Source organism: Alligator mississippiensis, chromosome 3 (genome assembly GCF_030867095.1).
Source record: "Alligator mississippiensis isolate rAllMis1 chromosome 3, rAllMis1, whole genome shotgun sequence".
Lineage (NCBI taxonomy): Eukaryota > Metazoa > Chordata > Crocodylia > Alligatoridae > Alligator > Alligator mississippiensis.
The window spans coordinates 273324728-273350808 of record NC_081826.1 but is presented as its reverse complement, the minus strand read 5'-3'; the positions used below and the strand labels follow the sequence as shown (position 1 = coordinate 273350808).

The following is a 26081-nucleotide window of genomic DNA, read 5'->3' as shown; positions in this document are numbered from 1 at the left end:
TTTGAAAGGACCTCTGGGAATAGTAATGTTATGCAGCTCCGCACTTTGTCACCATCTTCCATTCATAATTTTTTTTGTTGGGGCTTTTAGCTTGTTTGCATTTTTGAGAAATATCATTTTACATTGTTGTTTTAAACACCAGTTGTCATAAAGTGTATTATAAATGAAAAGACAACAGGGGAATTGTTACACTGAAAAGTGGTCTCAGATTTCTTAGTCTTGAATCATGCTTGTTATTCATCTGTAGATGAATAATAATATGAGCAGCTACTCCCCTGTTATTGCAATGGTCAGGGCTTGTCTCCCCAGCTGTATGCATTGCATGTTATACTGCTCTTGGTATTTCCAATATTGTTTTTTGTGGCTTTGAAGTGTTAATTTGAGGATTCCCTAGGGATTCCTTAGGAGGTCCATTCCAGTCCTACCATAGATTCATAGAAGTAGGGTCGGAAGGGACCTTGTAGATCATCAAGTCCAACCCCCTGCCCTGGGCAGGAGAGAGAACCAGGCTCAAATGACCCCAGCCAGGTAGACATCAAGCCTTCTCTTAAAGACCCCCAGGGTAGGAGCCAGCACCACTTCCCTTGGAAGTTGGTTCAGATCCTAGCCACCCTGACTGTGAAGTAGTGCCTTTGGATGTCTAGTCTAAACCTACTCTCTAGCAGCTTATGGCCGTTATTCCTTGTTACTCTGGGGGGTGCTAGGGGGAACAGGGTCTCTTCTAAACCCTGCTGGACCCCACTGGTGAGTTTATAGATGGCCACCAGGTCCCCCCTCAGCCTTCTCTTGTGAAGGCTGAATAGGGTAAGGTTCCATAGCCTCTCTTCATAGGGTCTTCCCTGCTGTCCCTGGATCATGTGGGTAGCCCTCCTCTGGACCCTCTTAATGCTGTCCATATCCCTCCTGAAGTGCAGCGCCCAGAACTGAACACAGTACTTCAGCTGCAGACTGACCAGTGTTGCATAGAGGGGGAGGATGACCTCCTTGGCCCTGCTTGAGTTGCGTCTGTGGATGCACGACAAGGTACAGTGCCCTACTGACCGTGAACTCACATTGCCGGCCCATGTTCATCTTGGAGTCAATAATGACTCCAAGATCTCTTTCTGCCACCGTGCTCTCAAGAAGGGAGTTTCCCAGATTATAAGTGTGCTGCTGGTTCCTACTGCCTAAATGCAGCACCTTGCACTTGTCAGTATTGAAACCCATCCTATTTTTGTTAGCTCACCCCTGTAACCTGTCCAGATTCATAGATGCAGAGATGTTAGGGTCGGAAGGGACCTCAATAGATCATTGAGTCCGACCCCCTGCATAGGCAGGAAAGAGTGCTGGGTCTAGATGACCCCAGCTAGATGGTTATCTAACCTCCTCTTGAAGACCCCCAGGGTAGGGGAGAGCACCACCTCCCTTGGGAGCCCGTTCCAGACCTTGGCCACTCGAACTGTGAAGAAGTTCTTCCTAATGTCCAGTCTAAATCTGCTCTCTGCTAGCTTGTGGCCATTGTTTCTTGTAACCCCAGGGGGTGCCTTGGTGAATAAATACTCACCAATTCCCTTCTGTGCCCCCGTGATGAACTTATAGGCAGCCACAAGGTCACCTCTCAACCTTCTCTTGCGGAGGCTGAAAAGGTCCAGTTTCTCTAGTCTCTCCTCGTAGGGCTTGGTCTGTAGGCCCTTAACCATACGAGTGGCCCTTCTCTGGACCCTCTCCAGGTTATCTGCATCCTTCTTGAAGTGTGGCGCCCAGAATTGCAGGCAGTACTCCAACTGCGGTCTGACCAGCACCCGATAGAGGGGAAGTATCACCTCCTTGGACCTATTCGTCCTGCATCTGCTGATGCACGATAAAGTGCCATTGGCTTTTTTGATGGCTTCGTCACACTGCCGGCTCATGTTCATCTTGGAGTCCACTAGGACTCCAAGATCCCTTTCCACCTCTGTGCCACCCAGCAGGTCATTCCCTAGGCTGTAGGTATGCTGGACATTTTTCCTCCCTAGGTGCAGCACTTTGCATTTCTCCTTGTTGAACTGCATTCTGTTGTTTTCTGCCCACTTGTCCAACCTATCCAGGTCTGCCTGCAGCTGTTCCCTGCTCTCCGGCGTGTCCACTTCTCCCCATAGCTTTGTGGCATCTGCAAACTTGGACAGAGTACATTTGACTCCCTCGTCCAAGTCACTGATGAAGACATTAAAGAGTATCGGTCCAAGGACTGAGCCCTGCGGGACCCCACTGCCCACACCCTTCCAGGTCGAGACCGACCCATCCACCACGACTCTCTGGGTGCGACCCTCTAGCCAATTCGCCACCCACTGGACTGTGTAGTCATCCACATCACAGCCTCTTAACTTGTTCACCAGTATGGGGTGGGATACCGTATCGAAGGCCTTCCTGAAGTCTAAGTATACGACATCCACCCCTCCTCCTGCATGAGCAGTTATGAACAGTGAATTTTTCCTAAGATTTCCTTACCCAATCCTCTAACTTGTTTCTGTCTGATTTGCTCTAACATACTGCAATAGTATCCCCAAATGGGAACTCTTCATTGACAAGTGGATAGGACTATTTTATTTTTAGATATTCAAGACATATAAAGTAGACATTTCATTTGGAATCTGCAATCATTAATGCTAAAGATACTGCTGTCTGTAATAGACTTTCTAATTAAAGATTACTCCTAATTTACATTTTAATTATTTTCAATGATTGTTCTAACAAATTGAAATCTACCTACATTTTGTTAATTTCTCCCTGGAAAGTGCCTTTTTTCCTGCTACGTGTTTGGGATAAATTTAAATTGGTTTATCTTCTTTGTTGTATTTCAACAGTAATTATCAAGATATATGCAACTTTTTGCATCAGAAAATTATTACTGATGTCAGCAGACATTTCCAAATAGTAATTGTTAGGGCTGTGCAAAGCTATGGATCGTGATTCGGATTCAGAGATAATTCAGACAATTCAGAGGCCGAATCTACAAATCTTAATCAAATTGCTAGAAGCTTTAGGCTTTCTGAATTGGTTCAGAGGTCCTGAATCAATTAGGAAAAGATTCAGCAATTCGGAGATTCGGCCATAGGGTATAATGAGGAATCAATTAAATATCTATAACTTTGTTGTTTTTTGGCTGGTTCAAATGAAACTTGCAGGGATGGAAGTCTATGCTGCAGGCATAATGCTTGCCAATCTTCAATGTGAGAGATGCAGGCGTTTCTGGGAAACTGCACCTCAAAATTCTGAAAGCAAAACTCATGTCATGTGTGTGTGTTAAGCCATAGTGAGGTGAAAACTGCAGGGATTGTAACTCTTTCTGAGGCCAAAAATCCTGCCAAGTTTCAAGGAGATAAGTACAGGGGTTTCTGGGAAACTGCACCTCAAACTGCTGACAAGCAAAACTCATGACCTATTCATCATGCATCTGCTGATGCACGATAAAGTGCCATTGGCTTTTTTGATGGCTTCGTCACACTGCTGGCTCATGTTCATCTTGGAGTCCATTAGGACTCCAAGATCCCTTTCCACCTCTGTGCCACCCAGCAGGTCATTCCCTAGGCTGTAGGTGTGCTGGACGTTTTTCCTCCCTAGGTGCAGCACTTTGCATTTCTCCTTGTTGAACTGCATTTTGTTGTTTGCTGCCCACTTGTCTAACCTGTCCAGGTCTGCTTGCAGCTGTTCCCTGCCCTCCGGCGTGTCCACTTCTCCCCATAGCTTTGTGGCATCTGCAAACTTGGACAGAGTACATTTCACTCCCTCGTCCAAGTCGCTGATGAAGACATTAAAGAGTATCGGTCCAAGGACTGAGCCCTGCGGGACACCACTCCCCACACCCTTCCAGGTCGAAACCGACCCATCCACCACGACTCTCTGGGTGCGAACCTCCAGCCAATTTGCCACCCACTGGACTGTGTAGTCATCCACATCACAGCCTCTTAGCTTGTTCACCAGTATGGGGTGGGATACCGTATCGAAGGCCTTCCTGAAGTCTAAGTATATGACATCCACCCCTCCTCCTGTGTCCGGGCATTTTGTAACCTGGTCATAAAATGAGACTAGATTGGTCAGGCACGATCTGCCTGCCACGAACCTGTGCTGGTTTCCCCTCAGCATAATTTGTCCTGCCGGGCTCTTGCATATGTGAGCCTTGATAATTTTTTCAAAGACTTTGCCAAGGATGGAGGTGAGACTGACTGGCCTATAGTTGCCCGGGTCCTCCTTCCTCCCCTTCTTGAAAATGGGGACCACATTGGCCCTTTTCCAGTCCTCCGGGACTTGGCTTGTGCACCACGAGTGTTTGAATATTCCCGCCAGTGGCTCTGCAATGATGTCGGCCAGTGCCTTCAGCACCTCGGATGGAGCTCATCCGGGCCTGCCGACTTAAAGGCATCCAGTTCTTCCAAGTGACTCTGCACCATCTCAGGGTCTACGCATGGAAGTCTGGTGCCTTGCTGCTGCCTCTCTACAATCCCAGTGAGAGACTTGTCCTGCCCCTCGCTTAAGAACACTGAGGCAAAGAAGTCGTTGAGGAGTACAGCCTTGTCCCCCCTGTCCGTCACCAATTGTTTCTGCCCATTTAGCAGGGGTCCTATTCCTCCCTGGGCCTTCCTTTTACTCCCTATATATCTAAAAAACAATTTCTTGTTGTCCTTTACTTGGGAAGCCATCCTCAGCTCCATGGTAGCTTTGGCCCGTCTAACTGCCTCCCTACAAGCACGAGCAGAGGAGGTATATTCGTCTTTGGTGATCTCTCCTTGTTTCCACTTTTTGTGTGCTCCCCTTTTGGCCCTTAGGCTGCCCTGGATTTCTGCGGTCAGCCAGGGAAGCCTCCTGGCCCCTTTCCCTCTTTTACCCCACGTCCTGCTGTAATCTGTCCTTCCCTACTAGTGTGCCTACCTCACCCCAAATCTTGATATCATCAGCAAATTTAAACAGGCTGCTTTTTACCCCGTTGTCCAAGTCGTCAATAAGAAATTGAACAGTGTGGGCCCAAGGACCAAGCCCTGGGGGACTCCACTGCCCACTTCCCTCCATGTTAAAAGACCCATTCACCACTACCCTCTGAGTATGATCCTTCAGCCAATTTGCAATCCAGCTGACTGTGTAGGCATCAATGCCACAGTCACCTAGTTTTTTGATGAGAATGGGGTGGGAGACAGTGTCAAAGGCCTTGCTGAAGTCCAGAAAGACTACATCCACCACAACACCTGCTTCCAATGTTTTTGTGACCTGATTGTAGGCAATCGGGTTGGTCTGACAGGACCTGCCCCTAATGAAACCGAGGTGGTTGCCCTTGAGCATCATCCCTGCTGCTGGCCCATCACAGATGTGCTCCTTGATGATCTTCTCAAAGTTTCCCCAGGACTGAAGTAAGACTAATGGGCCTATAGTTACTCACATACCACAAACACCTTTTTCCCAAAAAGAAGTCCTCCAAAATTAGGGTGCATATTTTAAGCAGGGAAGTTGACCTTTGCCAGAATTTCACTGAATGGAGGTGCAGAAGGAGAAAGACACAAGATGTATTGCAATGTTATTGCCATCTTCTCTCTTCCTGTCAAGAAGATGAGAGGGGGTCAGGGGCACAGTTTAGTGTTAACCCTTTCACAGCTTCTCTCAAATTGGCACCAATTTTTGGCAAATTTTATCCCATAACAAGGATATGGGGGATATTTAGGACTGAAGTGGTGCCATAAAAGGATAGCCATAGGCCATAACTCTGGGAAAACAGTTATTTCTATACTAGCCAATTGCCCATCATGACTGATGGATTTAAAATAATGAAAGAGTGTTTACATTGTCTCCCCCCCCCCCCCCCCCGCTTTGGGACTGGCCACAAACACTCCCTGCTACTGCCTCCTCCTCCAGCCACCAGGGTGGGGACTCCCTCCCTCCCTCCCCCCACCTGCCTCCACCTCCTTCCCTGAGCAGCAGGGTTTCTACCCACCTCCCCTCCTCACTCCCTTCTGTCCCCGCTGCTTCCCCCTCCCTGCTGGCTGTTTGGTGCATATGCACCTACTTCTACCCCCTGCCTGTCTCCGCCTCCCTCCCACCTCCACCTCCTCCACTGAGCAGTGGGACTACCCCTCCCACCTTCCTCCCTGTCAGCTGTTGGGTGCGTGTGTGCCTGCCTCTGGCCCTGCCCACCTTCTCCTTCTCCCCACCCAGGCCCGCGCAGACAATCACCACCCGCCCCCTCAGTGGTGTATGTGCAGTTGACCAAAAGCATTATGGACAGGCAGACAGACTAAGCCCTTTATTATATTAGAATCTTCTAAAATAAGGTGCGTTTCTTGGGGACATGCAGCATGCCAAAAAGTCCATTGAGTTCCTATAAATTTGCAAATTGGTTCCAATTTGTAAATCCAGCCTTATTATTCATTCTCCCGAATATTTTATAGATGAAGCATGATCTTCTTTGGACTACAATTCCCTTTCATTCTCGAGTGGTGGTGGCTACCAGTTAGAAAGTATCTTGGGAGGAATCTGATTAAAAATGGAGTGATTGCTAATGTCCATGTAATAATTCTCATGAAGTGTTGCCTCAGTAGGAACAGACCTTTGTAAAAGCAAGAGGATAGTTCAATAGATGAAAAAACTATACAGTATTATACTTTACTCAGTATGCATAAGAAGGATCAGTTTTATCTGCTGACTTTTATTTAGGAAATGAGTGCATGCTAGTGCATAAGCATGACCTAGACTAGACATTGAAAGTCAAAGGCAGATGTCTAGGATACATTCATTCTTGAGTTACAATGTAGCTGGTAAGATTCAGTTCACTGGACCCTCAGCCTTGCAATCAGCTGAGCACTCTAGCACAGTAAAGTACTTAAGCATTACTTAAGGCAGACAAGGCATTACTTAAGGCATTACTTAAGTGTGCTGTGAATATCTGAGGTGGTATAGAGCCTTCTAGCAGACTAGAAACACCAAAAACTATTACTTGTGGATGTCACTATATCTGGATTTAACATTTTAATGAATCCAAGACCACTTCTAAGTTCTGGACTCAGCTGACCAGTGAACAACAACATACTTGAAATTACTGGAACAAATTTATGTAGACTACATGCTCCCTTTGAAACAGATATAAGAACTCTTACTCTCTCTCCTCCCCCCCTTCCCTCCTTCACCCTCACCCTAAACAAGACAAAAATGTTTCCTCACATTTTATTGTTCAGGGTCCTGTTGTCTTGTCCTTATGATCATCCTGCTTTTCAGGATATTCCAACTTCCTGCTTCTTCCCTTCCATGAAAAGAATTATCTGGCTTGAAGATTCAAGCTTCAAAGGGAGCATGATGTATTTTTCTGAATCTAGGCCCAAACCACAGGAATTAAGATGAAGGGAGCACTTAAACTGCAGTCTTAAGCGGAGCACTCCAAGAACCAAGATCTTTTGTTGCTGCTAAGCGAACTGGTTCAGAAAACCTTAATTTATACATCAAAAGTGGACTATGTTATTGGATACCCCGTATTCCAATGGATAGTGCAGATGATCCCTGATTCTCTTCTTCCAGAAGATCCCCCTTGAAGTATTTTATCCAGTACTGCATATCCCATTTTCCACCTCATTTTCAAGGCATCTCCCTGCCTTGATTTGAATCTTTGGTCAATTTATACAGACAAAAGAAAAGTAGACATGACGAGGGTGAGTCTTGCTATGCATAATACATGCTATGGAACACACCAATAATGAATGAGGGCCTTGAGCCAAAAAGTCACATACATTATATTGTTTGCCCTAATTGTATGGTAATTTAAAATGACAATAAATGTCCCATGACATATTTGTCAAATATGAATGCATATGAAAGCAATTTAATATGTACCAGAAAATAAAACCAAGGGGGAAATGTAATTGTGTCAAAAGTAACACAATGTAACTGGCTAAGTTTAATTAAGCCTGAAATGTATCTATTCTACCACTGTACATGTGTTCTTCAGGAAATAGTCAAGCATTTGTTCTGTACAATATTCTATATTTACCTTTGTGAACTTCAGATATATGCAAATATGCCACTTAGACCCAAAGCAGAAAATACTTGTCATACCAAAATCAATTCCTAAAAGGTAAGTTTCAATATAATATTCAAAGGACTCTGTACACCTACAGAATTTTTGGGTATAATAGAGTAAAACAAGAATAGTTAATCAAGTTTATCACCTTGTTTCCATGTAGACATGAGTATATAAATACCCCTTTAGATTCAGGGATTCTCCTAATTTGTATTTTTGATAAATCAGGTATAGCTAATAATAATAATCACTAACAGGTCTTTGATATCTATTCATGAGAGTACTGAGGTAAAGGATGATGGATCTCCACTCTCTCCCTTTCTCTTTGAATTCTGCTGTGTTCCGTTATTTTCAAGAGTGTAGGTTGTAGCCATGTTGGTTTAAGGACATTGGCAGACAAGGTTCTTTGGGTGAATCTGATATCTTTTATTAGACAACTTAAATAGTTGGAAAAAAATTTAGCAAGCTTTTGGGTTATGCTAAATCCCATTAATGCTAAATGCCATTATTTCAAAGCATTCATATTTAACATTATCCATTTAAGAAAGTGTATTGGATATGAGTTTCAAAATGGGGATCCTAATATTTGGACCTAAAGATCACATTACCACAATTCAATATGTGGCCACATTTTCAAAACTGTGGAGTTGCATAAGAGAGGCCAAGTTCTCAATATTGTGGAAAATAAGATGTGGTATTCACTAGTTTCCTGAATATGGCCATAGAAGCCAAAATTTGAGCATAATGACCAATTCTGATCATTATGATTTTTAATATTTTTGTTGTTACAAGTTTGTTAGGCTATGATTCTTGGCTTTACAATTTTTTGGAAATGTTAATAAACACACAAATCTTGTACTATTGGATTTGTAATGACACACACTCACAAAAAGAATGGAATTGTTTTGTGTCTTGGGATATTACTCATCTTTTCAGAGAAAAGCATCATTTTTGGCAACAATTTGTTCCTTGTTTGTGAAGTTGTTTATTGTTTGAGGTCATATACACATGCCAAGCGTGTACGGTTGGAGACCTCTGACTTTATTGTTTGTGTTTTGTGTGTGTGAATTGAACAGAATTCGTACTGAATGGATTTAATCAGTTTCTTTTTTTCTCTTAGGATTTTTTTTTTTTATCCCTACAAACACATTTATCTAAATTGAGTGCTGTCTTAGTTACAAGTTTGAGCTCAAAACAGGCTACAGAGTAGAAGATACTTGATTTGTCATTTATGAAACTCTGTATATTCTTTACTCTTTCATTTAGGGTAGGATAGAAGATTGCTATTTAAAGATTATGATATAGTACCTGTTAAATTTGACATGTTAAATTCTGTTCTTTTAATAGAAGAAAACTGAGGAGAACTGAGGTTCTGAAACTGAAATTGCTGCTTTAGGGGTAGCATTTTAGGCTTCCACATGATTCTGATGTATGTATGAAAATTAGTATTGTTTTCTTATTCTTTAGGAAGCTGAATTAAGATCCTCATTCCATTTAAAAGTCCTTCCATTTAGATCTGCCTGAGGGCAGAGCTTTCTCCAAAAAATTAGAATGTATTGAATATTAAGAAGAATAAATAAAAAGTCTGGTCTTTTGGTAAGGATGTTGAAAAGAGTCTTTAGCTGGAAATGAGATAGTAGAAGTGGAAAAAAAGGTCAATTACAGCAGACCTTCTACTGGGAACATAGTAAGTATATGCAGACATTGCATTTAGATAGACCTAACTAGGGTTAGGTTGATCTTAGTGCTGATTTGTGCAGAGGCTAAATTGGGAAAAAAATGGCAAGTTTGATCTAAAGTAGTTCACCTGAGGAGGTGCCAAGTGCTCTTTACATTGCCAGCAACCTGGAAGAAGTTTATGCATATGCATATCCATAACATCTCCTTTCACTTCTCTGCTGCCCATCCTAAGGAGTAGTACATGTGCAGCTCCTACATACCAGATAACTGAGCTGACGAATCAAACTCCTTCCCAAATCATCCCCCATAACTCTCTACTGTGACTGCCGAGGCCTGTTAGACACAATTAGATTTTCCTTAGAATACAGCTTTTATCAAAGACCTGCCTGAACATTTTACAGAAACCGGTTTAATGCACACTTGAAAGAAACGTAATATATAATATAATCCAGCTTGGCATCTTTTATAATGCCTTGTATTCAAAATACTTCTGGTACCTCCCATACTGTAAAGTTTTTTTTTCTGTTACTATTGTCATCAAATATTACTTGGCACTTTCTGACATATAACTAACCAATACTAAGGTAACTTTTAAACAGAATGTTTACTCCGCCTCACATTTCTCATATTGTTTTTTATATGAAAACACTTTTATAGCCTGAAATGTTATAGTAAAGCTTTATACATGGTACTTATCTTCAGCCATACAAATTTTAACACACTGTTGCGTCTCTTTCTTCATCCAGACTCTTTCAAGATTGGCTATGTGAGACACTGATTTAAACCAGAAGTGTAAAGTATTTCAGCAAAGAGCAGTCTATTCTATGAAAATAGCTATTCCCTTTAGAGTGAGGTAGAGTATGTGTGATATGCTCTTACTATTTTCCATATTCCAAAGGAATTAGGTGCCATTTGCAAACAGTCATGAATACCAGATGAATAACCAGAGTACCAATTTCAGGCCTCTGGCACAAGGTCATTTAAAGGTGCCAGGAGATCAGATGGTATGCATAGCAGACAGCATGCTTTTGGGATTGGGGGTCAGATCCCTATCACATTCTTTCTATTTGCCAGTGCAGGGGGAGCCTGGGGCCTGCAGGACCAGGTCTGCAGGCCTACAGTCAGCTAATTGTTGGCCCTGGCCCCGGACCTGCCCCACATTCATAACACACCAGACAAACCAGTGACAAAAATGTTTTATGTTATATGTGGAACATTTTTATGGCTGCTTTGCCATTTTATGATGCTTTGAGTAACACATTAATTGCAACAGAAATGTAATGTGTAGAGGGAAATGTGGAAGTATGAAACTAGGCTCTGATCCTGCACTTTGTTCCATCCTACCTTCTCCTTGTTCCAGTATTTTTACTGTGAGGGGTGTGGACGTGGACTGGAAACTGTTCATGGTAGGGACTATTACTATATGTGTGTTTTTTACATGCAGAGAACAGGCACTACCAAAAATATATTAGCACATGGCACCTATATTTTTTATTAATAATGAATGATTCATGCACCTGCGTAATCCTTTATAAGAGCATCCTCACTGCAGTGTTTGTATTGTCTGAGAATACCAAGGAAATCTTATATGCATTCATATAATTTGACAAATAAATCACATAAAGAAAGCATATTTTGAGGCATGTATATATGGGAGACAATTACTGTTGAGTGTCATCAGTAACTGGCTGCATAGCCCCTGTGTAAATTAAATCTCAGATGTCTTAAACCGGGTATCCAAATTTAAGGGTATCGGAAGTCATTCTTGAAAATGACCAAAAAATGATTGACCTAGCCAATGCAGAGTCAGCTGGAAAGCAGGGAAGAGAATCCACAAGGAATTCTGCTCAGTGTGCAAACATTCCACAGGAAAACCTGAATCCATGTAAAATGCAATTAGTTTGACATGCCAACAGGGAAACAAATATGGATAAGTTTTATTGTGAAACTTTTGTGGTCCCTGCAGACCTTTCAGCCAAAGTCAAAGCAAAGCAAAAATTATCACCATTTTTGGATAGTTCCTCTTTAAAACCAGAGGTTTGTCTTATTTTTGTAATAAAAATTGGCCTTTCAGTTTAACAAAACCTCCGGAGTCCCAGTCCTGCCAAAACTGGAATGTCTTGAATTCTGTCAAAACTAACTAGTTTTACTTTATATCTGTATCTACTTTATATCAACATTGGCCGCCTCCAGACAAATGCAGATGTTTGGTTCCCTGGGGACAAGTAGCAGTGGTGCACCTTTGACCACAGTTACTTGTCCCCAGGAATGCCCGTGCCATACATGCTTTGGCACCCAGCAAATTACCCCTGGGGCAGTAGGGGAGGCTGGGGCCAGCACTGGCCCCAGCAGCCTTACCTGGGGTCCTGTGGGGCCTTCTGGGGCTGCAGCAGTGGTGATCCTGCTGGGCTGAGCCTGGCTCGCAATGGCAGCATGGCTCCAGGCAGCCTGGCTCCACTTTTCAGTGACATGCGCTGCCTGTGTGTGTGCTGCTCCATTTTTTTTCTGTTGGTTTTTGACTCCTGGATATCCTGGAGTAAAAAAACCCCTCAGGAAACAAACAAACAAACAAACAAACAAACAAACAGAGCAGCGCATGCATGGGCAGTATGCCCTTGCAGTGTGGAGAACATCTGATTGTGCGGTATGTGATGCTGCAGATGTGTTTGTGGCTCCATATACCACATGGCTGTGCTCAGCTGGATGCACCTTTTGGGGTCAAGGAAACAAAATTTTTATCAAAAGACAGCAGGGGTTGTGTCCCACAGTTTTGAAGGACTTAAGACTTTGGTCCTAAAGTTTTAAGGGACCAAAATGAATCCAGCACAGATCTTTTGTCTTGACTTCCAGTCACCTGCTTTGACCCCGATACCACTTTCCTTTGAAAAAAGGATGGAGTATCTTCAGATACAGAATGTTAAGACAGTCAGCTACAACATGAAAAGCCTGAGAGGCTATCTCCTTTGGAAATTCCCATTGTCTTAGTCAATTATATTATTACAAGTTAATTATTGTGAATGCCAGGGTGGGATACAGAAATTGCCTTTGACAGCTCTGAAAAAGGATACTGGAACATTTCAAAAGCAAAGGAAAATATGCTTTGACAGATTAAAGAGCACAGTGGCATGCTTTACCTTCCTCAAACTACCCTTTATCAGATGGATTAATGTGTTACTACCATTTGAAAAGATAAAGCAGTCCATGTGACAGAAACAAAATAACTCACTGAATCTGGTTTGACTTTAGTAGGTAAAGAAGGGGAAATGTTTATTTCCCTTGTCAGTCAGCTAAAAGAAATAGACAGCTATTGGCATGTGGCTTATCTTAAATGAACTTCATTAACACAAGGATCAAGTGAGAAAGTTACAAAATAGATACTGTCACAGGATGCTGTGCAGGCAAGTGGTCTGTGGGCAGATTGTATCATTTCAATCCCTCTCTCTTTTGAATGCAAGTGTGAGCTAGATAATGATATTTCCTTTCCAGTAGGAGTTGAATTCAAGTTAGTTCCTCTTTTAATTGACTTAATTGCACTGAACTTCATTAGTGCATATCTCCTAGGTTACTTTAAATGCCACAGGAATCTGAATGATGCTTCTAGACTTTTCATGTGTCTAAGAAACTTTACATCTAAATATAAAGAGCCACTACCTCAAATACACTGTATTGTAAATCCAGTCAATATAACCTTATTGGTTCAAAGGTGGGAGTAGGTAGAGCAATTCAGATAAATTGTATGGTAACATGGAATTGCATCTTTCAACCCTGCCCTTCCCCCCCCCCTCGTTATAATTGAAATATACACACAAAGGGACAGCTAATTACATGGCATGCTCATACTTATAGATAAGGACCTACTTAAATCACAGTTCACAAATGTTGAGGAAAACACAACACATGGTGACCTCTATAACTGCCATGAAAAATGGCATTGGCTACAATTTCCCAGGAAATCAATAAAAAAAGACCCTTAATAAATATAAAATGCTGGCTCCCCAGCCACCACTGCCGCAGTGTCCAGTTATTTGGGCTGCAATAATGCCATGAAAATTGCTTTCTTTCACCGTGAGTTAGGTAGGTCCCTACTTACAGGCCTAGTTTCTATCATTCTTGATCTGATAATCAAAAATACTTCTAAGATTTTTATGTCTTGATTTCTCTGATCTGTAGAATCGTTAATGGGGTTTCAACCTATCTCCTTCCAAAGTAAAATATGTAGCCTAGAAAAACAGATACATTTGAAAGAAGTTCATTTAAAATAATTCTTCTTTGTCTCAAGGTGTTTTTCACAGGTATCAGGTCAAATGAATGGAAACCTGATTGTTCAGAATTATACAGTGTATAACCAATTGCCACTCAGACCTATCGGGGAGTGGAAAATAAATTGTAGTTCATTTGAATCCCTGGTAGCACACAATAATTTAGAGCTAAGACCTTGAACTTTCAAATCCAGCTCTTACATCCTAAAATGGCCTGCAAACTGCATAAGATATTTAATTGCAAATGAATAATCTTATATTATATTCTAAGGAAGTATGCATCCACTGGGTGATCTATGCCATGAAAATGCCACTGCTACCAGCTCTGTTTGCTTTCTCTGATGACCAGTGGAAAGTTATTGATCAATAATTAGCTTTAGAAATGCCACCTATTAAATTCTGCTACCATGGACACCTGTCAGATAATCCATAGGACAAGACAGTCTTGATCATAAGAAATGTTCCCTGCTCTAAATAATTTACTAACTAAATAGGAAAGGGGTGTGATGTAAATAAAGGCACAGACAGGGGAAGTAATTTGCCCAGGCATAGCCATCAGACTCCCAGTCTAGTGCTACACCCACGTACCAATGCTGTCTCATTTTGAGGCATCTAAGCTCTTAAAAGCACTTTAAGATCTGTGGGTAAAAAGTCTCATGTAAGTGTTAAGTAGTTTGTGGTCATGTTAAATATGCAAGTCGTCTTTTTTTCTGGACATGCTCACCAGAAGGATTGAATAGGAATCTGTGGGAGAGTGCAGCAAGATATGTGTTGAGATTACAAGCCAAATACAGATCATTCTTTCAAGCATAACTGAAGAGCACTCTGAAGACAACTCTTCTAAAACACAATATAGGATAGAGAGGAAAGGGGGAAGGGCTCTGGGGATGGATTGAGAGAGAGTAAACTGTGATCTCTGTACAGTGCAGTTTAACTCACTGGGTATATCAACGTTGATTGTTGGCCTGAGGAAAGTGATGGTGTGTGCATGGTAAAACTAGCCCTAAATGTTATTAAAGGAGTTACAGAGAGATTCTTGTTGAAACACAACATAGGTCAGCAGGGGTAATTGGCAACATTCCCATGTAGCCTGAAATATTCAATATTGTTCTGTTTCTCTCCTGAACTTCCCATACTTTAACAAGAAAACAAGTGAATAGGAACCTCTAGGGACATGCCTTATGTTCTCTTTTGCATGTTAAAAGCACTTTTGTTGATCATTTACTTTAACCTATATGCAGACAAACGAAAATATGATCTTCCTCCCATTACCCAACTAGCACCATTCATACAACCAGTATGTAGACTCTAGCTTCATAAGCTGTGAGGCCTGGCTTCTGTGTTTCTTTTAAATATAAATTGCCCGGTATGTATATATTTTTTTTGAGTTCTGTAAATGATTTTAAGGGTCCTATTCTCAACATAGTACAAAATAGGTCATTTGTAGATGGTTGCCTCACTTCGCCTCTTTGGGAAACTTGTATTCTTATTGAATTTATCACAGTCTATGGTGTGATTTTTAATTTAATATTCTTTCCCCCCTGGTGTTTGATGCTGCTGACTTCTGATTTTTTTGTTTAATGCACAGAGATTTTAGCAGCCCCATTAAGTGATGCTGAGGTTTACAATAGTTAAGACATTTTGATTGCCTATGGCATGTATGCAAGATACTCACCTCACAAATCAGCAGCCTCTGTTGCTTAAGACAGGTTAGCCAGGAAGGTTACTTTATAGTCCTCTTCTTGGACTGAGGATCTGGCATTCTTCCTAAATGTGAATGGTTTTTGCTCTCTCTTACATACTCTTCTCAACGTATCTTTATAGGGTAAAGATGTGAGAGGATTGAATGGCACAGGAGATACTGGTATCAGAAGATGAAGTGTTTCATCTTTTAAGTCAGGGGTTGAAGTCCATTGTAGATTTGTACAGCTTTATCCAAAGGCAAGTCATTGCAAACCTTGTCTAACAGGCTTATGCAAATACACATTGCTGCTTAACCCCTATTTCATGGGTAAGAGACCCCAAGCATAGTAGTGTTCATAGACAAGGCCTCATGCCTCATGACTTCCTGCTAATCCTGAGAGAGACCTCCAATCACAAGTGACATCTGGATAGAAGACCTGTATCTGTGCTGCCACTAAACTGATGAAATGAATAAAGCAATTCCATTATCCTCTTTGGTGATCTATATACAATAGGTTGCTAGTCTCAGTGTAATTCCTAGGCTAGCAACGGACATTCAAAAAGCCAGAGACTGAATTGATTCAATCTTTGCAGGTTAGTCTAACTTGTGTAGATTGACCCAATTTGCAAGTGAACAGACATTCACATTTGATTCCAGAAATGCAGGCACATGCCTACAGTGGCTCAGGCCAGAAGCCAGGGGGTGCTAGAGCAAGCCCTTGGCTGGGGGGAAACTAAACAGGGGGGGGTGGGTGGGAGGGGAGGGTGTGTGTGGCCAGGCCAAGGCAGGCCTGAGTATGACTGGGAAAGGGTTTAAATCCCCACCCGCCTGTAGGGACCATAGCTGGTGTCTGCCTGGAGGGGCAGGGTGGAAGCAGCCCTTGTCAGGGATATCTAGCACCCCACCCCTGCTTGTTCACTAGTTGACCACAGGAGTGGGGGTAAGGCTAGACCCCAGTAGCCTGAGAGGAAGTGGGGATTTAATTCCCCCATTTCAGGGGGGTGCAGTGTGGGCACCAATAGTCTCCACTCATGCACCCAGGGCTGTGCACCTGAGACTGCAGGGGCCAGATGCCAGTAGATTGAAAAGTGGGGATTTAATCCCCCCCTTGCAGGCAGCCGTTGAGGGGGCACTGACAGGGCACCCTGGGCCAAGTCCCTCTGACCTTGGGAGCTGGCCATAGGGAGGGGGTGGAAAGGGGGTATGTGACCTGGCTGCAGGGAGGGGAGGATCCATGCTAAGTAGGGAGCCTGACTCACTAGTGCCTCCCTCTGTGGCAGTGTGGCCTGGGGGGCAGGGGTAAGTGCCCACCACCTCCCGCCTCCCACCTCCAGCCCCAAGCAGGGACCATGGTTTACAGGTGGGTTTCAGCTGCAGCATGGCTCTTGGCTCCTTACCTCTCCTGGCAGGGGCAGTGGTGGTGGAGTGGACTATCATGGTGGGTGCAGGTGAAGCAACTGTCACCTGCCACCTACTCTCAGTGGAGCCAGGCTCTTGGGGCAGGATGCTGTGGACCAGAGGTGTCGGCAGTGGTGGGGGGAGGCAATGGATGGCCACAGCCTGGTCCAGCTCAGCTCAGCCCCACGGCTGGGCCTAGGCAGTGACTGGCCTATGGCAACCTGCCCTGAGTGCCCAGCACCACTGCAGGCAGGTGGTGGGTGACAGGTGCCTCACCTCCACCCACCGTGATGATTCCCTCTGCTGCTGCCACCTCTGGGAGGTGGGGGGCAGCGTTCCATGGGCCAGTCACTGACTATGCCCCTGGATCATGTGGCCAGGCTAGACTGTGCTATGGCAGTCTATTGCCTCCCCGCACCAATGTCCACACCCGTGGCCCACAGAAGTCCACCCTGAGAGCCTGGGTCTGCAGCCCAGGAGTTCAGCCTGGTCCATCCTAGACTTGCAGCCCAGGAATGTAGACAGGAACTAGCCCATGGCAGCCTACCCTTTCCTTTCCTGGCAGCGCTGCTGGTGCAGGGAACCATTGCAGTGGGCAGAGGTGAGACACCTGTCATTTGCTACCTGCTCACCGTGGCACTGGATGCTCAAGGCAGACAGCCACAGCCCAGGCCATACTGCTGCAGATGGAGTCAGGTCCTGTACCTAGCCTCGGCTACCCCCTCCCTGTGGCCTGCTGGCTGCTCCTCAGAGAGACTTGGCCCAGGGTGCCCTGTCAGTGCTTTCCCCACCACTGCTGCTTATAATGAGGGGATTAACCCCCACTTCCCCTCAGGCTACTGACATCTGTCCCCTGCAGCCCCAGGAGCATGGCCCTGGGTGCATAAGCAGAGCCTATTGGTACCTGCCCCCCCCCATAATGGGGGGATTAAACCCCTGCTTCCCTTCAGACTACTGGGGTCTGGACCCACCCCTGCTCCTGCCACTAGAGCAGAGATGGGGGCTGGGGGGGCTGAAGATGCCTGACAAGGGCTGCTGCCCCCAGTTATAGTGCTCTGGCTAGGGAGGACAGGGGCAGGACCATCCTTGCTTGGCTAGAACAGGCAGCCTATTGTAGCCCAGCCCAGGGCTGCAGAGCATGGTGGGATGCTGGTGGACACTGAGTTAATTTAAAACAGGACGGGGTCTAGGATAGAAGTTGCATAAACCAGTTTGACCCAAAGCAGTTAAGTCTGATGCAACAGTCAACCATGTTTAGCTTAAACCAGTTTGGGCCATTTTGAAACTGGTTTAGATGCACTGAACTTATGTTCTGTTGCAGGTTTAAACCAGTTTCTGATCACTTAAACCAGTTTATGTGTAACTTCTGTCCCTAGCCCTAGTGGCTTGACATCCTTGGCACAAAAATCACAACCATGGTTGGAATCTGCTAGGAGAATTTCAGTGGCCAGGCCAAGGGTCAAAATTCATTCTCAGTTATCCTATGAATCACTACAGAACTCAGAATTGAATGAGGAATAGAACTGGTCCCAGGAGTTGAATGGGCACTTGAATCATTCTCTTCCCTAAGGAAAAAATCATTTAAAGATAGTACCTCCTCTGGAATTCTATAACATGGTTTCAACAACAGCAACATCAATGAAACACTTCAGACAGAATATTATACACATGATTCCTGGTCTATATATTCCAGTTGGCTTTATTGTTATTGCATGTGCTGTATGAGTCTGCTTAGGTAGCAGTAGATAAAATGAAGACCCACATATATGGGCTCTTGAGAATTTCCATTCAGCCTATTTATATCTCCTGAATTCTACCTGATGGATAGACCCAGGGTGTTTTAAAAATATAGAGCATTGCAGGTGGGGTTGTTTTATACAGCCTGTGGATTCTGGGAAGAGTGTTTAGAGCCTGTGAAATGGAAACTGATCAATTGCATTTATACTTGGAGATAAGAAAGGCTAAAGAAGCATATGGAATGGTTCCAGGTTCTAAAGCCTCTTCTTATATAATTCCCAAAGCTGCTGATACAAAGTTTTGCTTTTATTGGTCTTGTGCTATGAATATCTTTTTAAAAAAAGGACATTTTTCCTAGTGATTCCTTGCTATAAAGAAAAGAAATATATATGTATATGTATATAGGTATCTTTTCATAAAGGCTTTACTGCCAGACTTCATTTATATTTAGAACGAATATATCACAAATGGGATACATATATACTTGGCCGGGTAGAGGTTATGAAGCATGATATAATTGTGAGTGTGAATAAATCTGCTTTCTCTGTCATTATGCCCTTGATTTAATGAAAATGAAACTTGCTACAGAGGTCAAATTTCTGTGCCATCCATCTTGAATTTTAGTAAGTCTTGTATCTCTTTGCCAAAATGGAGCCAGAGTTCTGAAGAATTCTTACACAGTTTGGTGGTTTTGCCTAAATCTTAATGGATTTGGAAAATAAGCAAGTGATTATATCTTAGAAATAACTTAAAAACCTCTAGTAATGTGTCCTGGAATTTACTAATTGGCTATTTTCTTACCAGGTCATTTATCTAATTATTAAACTGAAAATAAATGCACAGCCGCTGTTAGCAGCTTATTGTGGAATAGTACTGCTCTGGGGCAGAGGCAAGACTTCTCTTATATATGTTAATGTTCTTAGAAAAACAACGCAAAAATTCAAAGATCTCAATAGAAATAGTGTTGCAGGAGCTTAAGGTCAGTTTGGTAATCATGTCAAGGTCAGTTTGGGTAACTATGTCACAATAAGGTTGATAATTTATTATTTCTTCTGTCCCTTCTAATCCTATCACGTTTTTATGATGAGGTTGTTTGAGTAATTTTAACTGGTTCTACATTTCTGCAAGTTGGGTGGTATGTTTATATTCTGTATTCCATGGAACGTTGTTGTATTGACGTGTTCAGTGATATTTTGTTGTGGGGACTCAGTTTCTGGGATGGCCTGACGTAGTTTAGTTTTGTGTCGCACACTGCTTGATGTTAATAATGAGGGATGACCTTTTGATGTTGGAGGAGAGAGGGCTGCCAGTTCATTCAAGGTCTGAGTATAAGAGTATCTGGGAGATGCTATTACTGAGAAAGAGAAAATGGTCTCAAAGAAATATTAAGGACCATATTCAAGGAAGCTCACTGTGCTTATATTAGCATGTGGGCACTATGGCAAAGTGGGGCTCCCCACCTAGCCACAGTGCTAGGTTCCCCACTTGCCTCTGAGCATGCCCTCCACCTGACTCTCCTGCCATGCCTTGTTCTTAATTAATTAAGATGTTGATTAAGGTGGGAGGCTGCCCATTTACTGCCCTGATTCCAGGGGGTGCTATCTGCAGCTCCGTACCTCCCTAAAACCACAGCCCATGCCTCGCAGATGGCATCCAGCTGTTAGTCACACCAGCCCCACACTGGGCTCCAGAATCCTTCTATCAGGACCCTGCTTTGATCCTTCCACTCAGGCAGCCTTGTCGCGGTGCACCTTGCTGCCCCGCTCCTAGAGAGGGGAAAGCTGCTGGGGAAAAGCCCCAGCAGCCATAATGAGTACAGCTGCGGGTTGCCGGAGCAACTAAGGGGAGCCAGGGAGAGAGAGTACGGGTGTGCTGCCCGTGTTGCTGGCTCTCGCACGGAACGGAGAGGACCCAGCCTGTGGGTCTCAAGCAGGCAGCTTAGACAAGAGCTGGAAGCCTTTCACAAACAGCAGAGCGAGAGGCAGTCAGAGAGTGCAAGCCGAGGCACTCTCTCTGCATCCTGAAGCAGCTGACGCTCAGGAGGCAGGGGAGCGCTCTGCTGACGGTAGGAGAGGGGAGACAGCGGAGGCTCCAGGAGGGGGCTGGAACCAGGGGGAGCACCCACCAGCCCCCCCTGATTCAGAGGAATATTTTCTGTAAGAGAGGAGTTCTCTGCCAGCAGCCTGGGAGGCAGGAGCTCTGGGAGTGAGGATGTGGAAAGGAGCCTAGCAGCAAGCACCATGGTCATATGGAGCAATGTTGTTATGGCCATAGGGCTTCGGGTTTGAGTTACAGCCAGACGGCTTGAGCTTGCATTTGTGTTACAGCCTAGGGGCTTGTGATTTTGCTTTGATGTTGTGTATTTTACACCGGAGGCTTGGGTGAGGCTGTAGGGGTTGGAGGAGGCCTCATAGGGACCCCAAAGGGGCGGGGTGCCCTAGCGCCAGGGAAGGCGCAGCTTGCGCACCAGTGGAGGCGCAATTGAGTGCAACCAGCAGGTTGCGGGCGGGGAACTGAGACCCCGGGTTGTGTGCGGGGTGCATAGACCCCAGCCCCAGAGAGGGGCGTTTTGAGAAGGCCCAGTGTGGGCACAACAGGTCCCAGAGTGAGGGACGATTTTATTAGGGAGCCCAGCGTGGGCACAGTGAGCCCCAAAGAGGGGCGGCACTACTAGGAAGCCCAAGGCGGGCACAAGGAGCCCGAGAGGGGCAATATGTGAGAGGCCCAAGAGGGGCCAGATTGAGAAGCCCAGGACGGGTGTAACGAGCCCGGTAATTGGCTAGCGCTGCAGGGAAAAACCCAGGACAGGGGCAGGGTGCTGCGGTGGACCCAGACAGAAAGAAGGGTTAGCAGCACAGTGCCCCAAGAGAAGGACAGGGTGTTGCGGTGGTCCCCAAGGAAAGGGGATAGCAGCACAGCGTCCTGCAAGAGGGGAAGCAGCACGGTGGGCCTGAAAGACCGGAGGCTCGAGGTAAGAGTCCCAAAGTGGACTAGGGTCCCTGAGTGGGACAGAGCTTTGAGAAGAGGCCCCAGAGAAGGGGGGCAGTGTTAGAGAAGGCCCCAGGGAAGGGGGGCAGCATTTTAGGAAGCCCAAGGAGGGCACGGTGAGCCCCGAAGAGGGGAGTGCCTTGTGAGAGAAGACCCCAGAGAGGGGGCAGACTATATAGAGAAGGACACACCAACGTCAGGTACATCAGCGAGGCTTGGGGCGTGGTATTAGGGGTGGTAGGAGCCACGCGTAGCCCACAAGGCTAGGGTGCTGGAGTAGCACCCATTGTATGGGGAGACCTACGAGGGGTCCAGGAGTTTACGTGCCCGAGGAAACGCAAAGCAGCCTCCCTATTACATTTTCCTTAAGAGCAAAGACGTGGCGGGTGAGAATGGAGGATGCCCTTGGGCCGAATTAGCGCGGAGAGAGGGCCTTGAGGAGATCACGGCCCTCCTGAAGGACCCCGCCGTGACAAGCCTAATTTGCCATCATTCAGGCTGCTGAGCTCCTTGTAGCTATCTCCCGTCTTGGGCATGGTCCCCCCCACGAGACCTTTGGCCACACAGGCCCTGGCCTCACCTCCAAGGCCAGGTGAGGCCCCAGGCCCTCAGCTCTGGGCACACCTTGCAGTGGGAGCATGGCCCTTTTGCCCTTCCTGGTCCTGGCCCCAGCATTGATCAGTTAAGGGGGTACTCTACCTCTGGCCTCTCTTACTAGCCCCACACTTTCTCTCAGGTCTGCCTTCCTGGATGTCGGAGCTGGGGTACCTCACACTACGACTGGTGCTCCAGGGTCTCACCAGGGACTTTCACTCCCCGCCCTGGAGCAGTGGGTCATGGTGCTACTTAAGATCTTGCCTTCGACTCACTCAGTCTCCCAGCAATGGAGGGCTTACCAGGGTCAGGACTTGCATCTCTCTGTGGGGCTGAGCCCCCCCTTTACTTAGCCTCTGGCCCAAACTATGGCCTTAGGCATCTGAAGACCTACCTTGGCCTACTCCCCTTACTCGGGGCTCCATACTGGCCCCCTAACTTGGGACTTCAGATCTCCGCTCCCCCTCACTTGGGGCTCCACACTGCCCCCTTCAGTCGGGGCTGCAGAACTCCACCCCCTCCAGTCGGGGCTACCCCCTCACTGGAGTCCTCATTTCCACCCCCCTCACTGGGGCTCCACACTGCCCTCCTCACTGGGGCCCCTTATCTCTGCCCCCATACACTGGGGGCTCCACACCACCCCCTAGTGGGCTCAGGTGGCCGTAGCCATGCCTGGCCCCATTCTCCCTCCTCAGGGTCTCTCGGGGTCTTGTACCCCACAAAGGGCTCAGGTGCCTGCAGCCATGCCTGGCCCCAACTCTTCTCCTTGGGGCTTGCACCCAGATAGGGCTCAGGTGGCTGCAGCCATGTGTGGCCCCCACTCTCCTTCCTCGGGGTCTTACACCCCTCAGGACTCAGGTCGCTGTAGCCGTGCCTGGCCCCAACTGCCTCCAGTGTCATGCAACCCACCTGAAGATGAGGGCTAGGGTTAAGGCATCCCTACCCGCTTTTTACCAGGGTGATAACTGGCCTGGCATTTCTTGGGGGCTCCCACACCACTGGGAGCCCCACCAGGCCACCCACTCCTGGCAGGGTGCAGTTTTAGGTCATGCCCAGGACCAGGAGCCTCCTAGCTATCCCCTACAGTTCCTGCCTTACCTCCAGAATGTTATGGAGCCTCACAGCCAAGCAATGTTGCTGCCTGAACTGCCAGCAGCGAACTGCCCCTGTTTATATGGGTGGTCAGAGTTCTAAAATGGCCACCACAGCTAAGCACCTGCTGGCTGCTTGGCCCCAGGTCTTAAAGTTGCAGGCACAAACAGTGCCCTGCCACATACTATCCCCCTTTAAATGGTACATGGGGATGTTTCCCCTGCTGCTCCTCCAATCAGGCTCCCTTCAGAGCCTGTGGGAGCCCTAAAGTGGTGAGTACCCCAAAGGTGCTTCGCCACAGGCACCAATTTGGACTTACATAAACAGGGTGAGCTAGATCAGTACTCAAGGAATTGGTAGCTTACACTTGGTCACTGTGAGATCTAGCTGAACAGAGCTTATTGTGGGAACTGCAGTTTACTGTGACAGGTGCATTCATACCCTACTTACTGGAAAACCTTTCTATGATAGGAGGTAGGGTGTTTGGGTAGACTCCTCTGGATGAAGTGGAAAAGTAAACCCATTTTTCTCATGGATTTTTTGTAACTTTCTTTGCAACGGTTTTGTAGCAGATGGTACCAACACTCATGCTGTGGTTTAGTACTCTTTAGGAAGGTTGGGATATTTCTGTTAGCATGTTTCATTACAAGTGGCATAATCATCAGGATTGCGAATCCTCCTTTGCCTAGAAGGTCAAACAGAAATGTTGATGAAACTTGTGACAACAGCAAACCCAAGCACAAATGGGTTGAAGTTGACAATAAATAAACTTAGGTTGGAAATTAGAAGATGGTTCCTAACCATTATAGCAATCAAATCATAGAACAGCCTTCCAATGGGAATGATGGGGGGGAGGGGACCCTCCTATTATCAGGGAATCAGATACATTTATTAGATACATTATTTGACATGATGCCTGTGGTATCAGGGGGACTTGACTTGACTTGATCCAGAACTTCTGGATCTTATGTATGCCAATGGTTTCTGATGGAATACATTGGCAGATAATGCAAATTATACTGAGAATGCTGAGATATGGCTAAAAATTACTGCGTGAAGTTTGTTTCAATTGGCCACAAAACAATTAGAAGCTAAAACATTTAATTAATTAATACAAGTATTGCCTATCAGTGTAGATTCTTTGAAAACAGGTCTTTTAAGCTATTTTATTCTTTTGAGAGATTACAAGTTTCAGTTGGGAAGGCCAGCAACAGGACTGGATGCTCCTGCCTGCTTTAGGTTTATTAACAAACCCTAATACAGGCAAAAGTGAAAGCTCATGGTACAGTCCTTCCTGCTTTGGCTGTGCATAAGATATGCAGGGCAGTTCCACCTCGCTGCAATTGCAGCAATGGTAATGTCTGTGCCATGGTACTCCTGAATGGATCTCGCAGCACTCAGTTGAACAACTGAGCTAGTAAATAAAAACAAAGGCCACTGATACAGAATGATCCAAGTTGCCCAATTTAAATGGTTACAATACAACAAGACATCTCTGAACTAAGGATACAGGTAACAGTGACGGAATAGAAAGCAGGAACTCATAAGAAGACCCGAGAGTCATCACTGATAGCTGCCTCAACATAAGCTGTCTGTGCAATGCTGTGGCAAAAAAACAAACAAACAACCAACCCCCAAAAACCCTAATGCAATCCTTGTGTATATATAAACAAGGAAATATCCAGCAGAAGAAGGGAAATGAACTTGCACCTGTATATAGCATTGTTAAAACTACTACTAGAAAGAGTCTGTGAATCCATTACTGCATCCAGATCTAGTGTCTGTTTCAAGATTGATATGGAAATAGTAGAGAGAGAGTTCAGAAATAATCCAGGTACAGGGAAACTAATCTTGTGACCTGAGGCTTAAGGTGTGTAATCTATTTAATTGATCAAAGAGAAGGTTGAAAGGTGACTTGACTACTGTGTATAAGTACTTACACATGGAAAAAAAAATCTGATAGTGGGGTTTTTTTCCTCAATGTTGCTGACAACAGAATAACGAGATCTAATGGCTGGAAGCTGATGCTGGATATGGAGAGAGGACTCGCCATCATTCCCACACTTTAAAATGTGATTAGATATATCTTTCTAGAAGATATACTTTAATCCAGTTTTTACTGGATTTCTGTGACTTGCATTTGCAGAGGGCTTGTCAGGGGTTTGAAAGTGATGATTATTAGGGCTGTATGAAGCTTTGGGTGCTGATTCAATTCAGAGGAGATTCAGCCCGATTCGGTGGCTGAATCTCTGAATCCCAATTGAATCAGGAGACCAATAGAAAGGTCTGAATTGATTAAAACTCTCTAAATCAATTCAGAAAAGATTTGGAGAGCATCGGAGATTCAGGCAGTCCCCAATTGCCGCTGCAGGGAGCTGGACCTGAACTCTGTGCCAGTAACTGGGGACAGGGGCTAGAGGAGGAGGGAGGGGACCATGGGGGAACCCCTGCCAGATCCCATCCCCTGCCTGCTCTCCCAGCCCCCTGAGCACCCTTCAACCTCCACCCACTCTCCCAGCCCCGTCAATGGCTGCCCCTCCCAGCCCCAGCTCCCAGTTCTTCAAAAAAAAGAAAAAGCCCCACATTCACCAGCTGCTGTAGTGGCCATCAGGGTTTCTGGGGGCCTGTGGCAGAGGTCCCC

General features: G+C 45.4%; 1 long non-coding RNA gene across 1 annotated transcript; it reads right to left on the bottom strand.

Moving 5' to 3' along the window:
- Positions 1–6229: 6229 nt before the first annotated feature.
- On the bottom strand, positions 6230–7296 carry LOC109285267 (uncharacterized). The gene is made up of 2 exons (XR_002092953.2): positions 7159–7296; positions 6230–6547 (listed from the first exon to the last, which is right to left on the bottom strand). It is a non-coding gene; the product is annotated as an uncharacterized LOC109285267 (long non-coding RNA).
- Positions 7297–26081: the final 18785 nt, after the last annotated feature.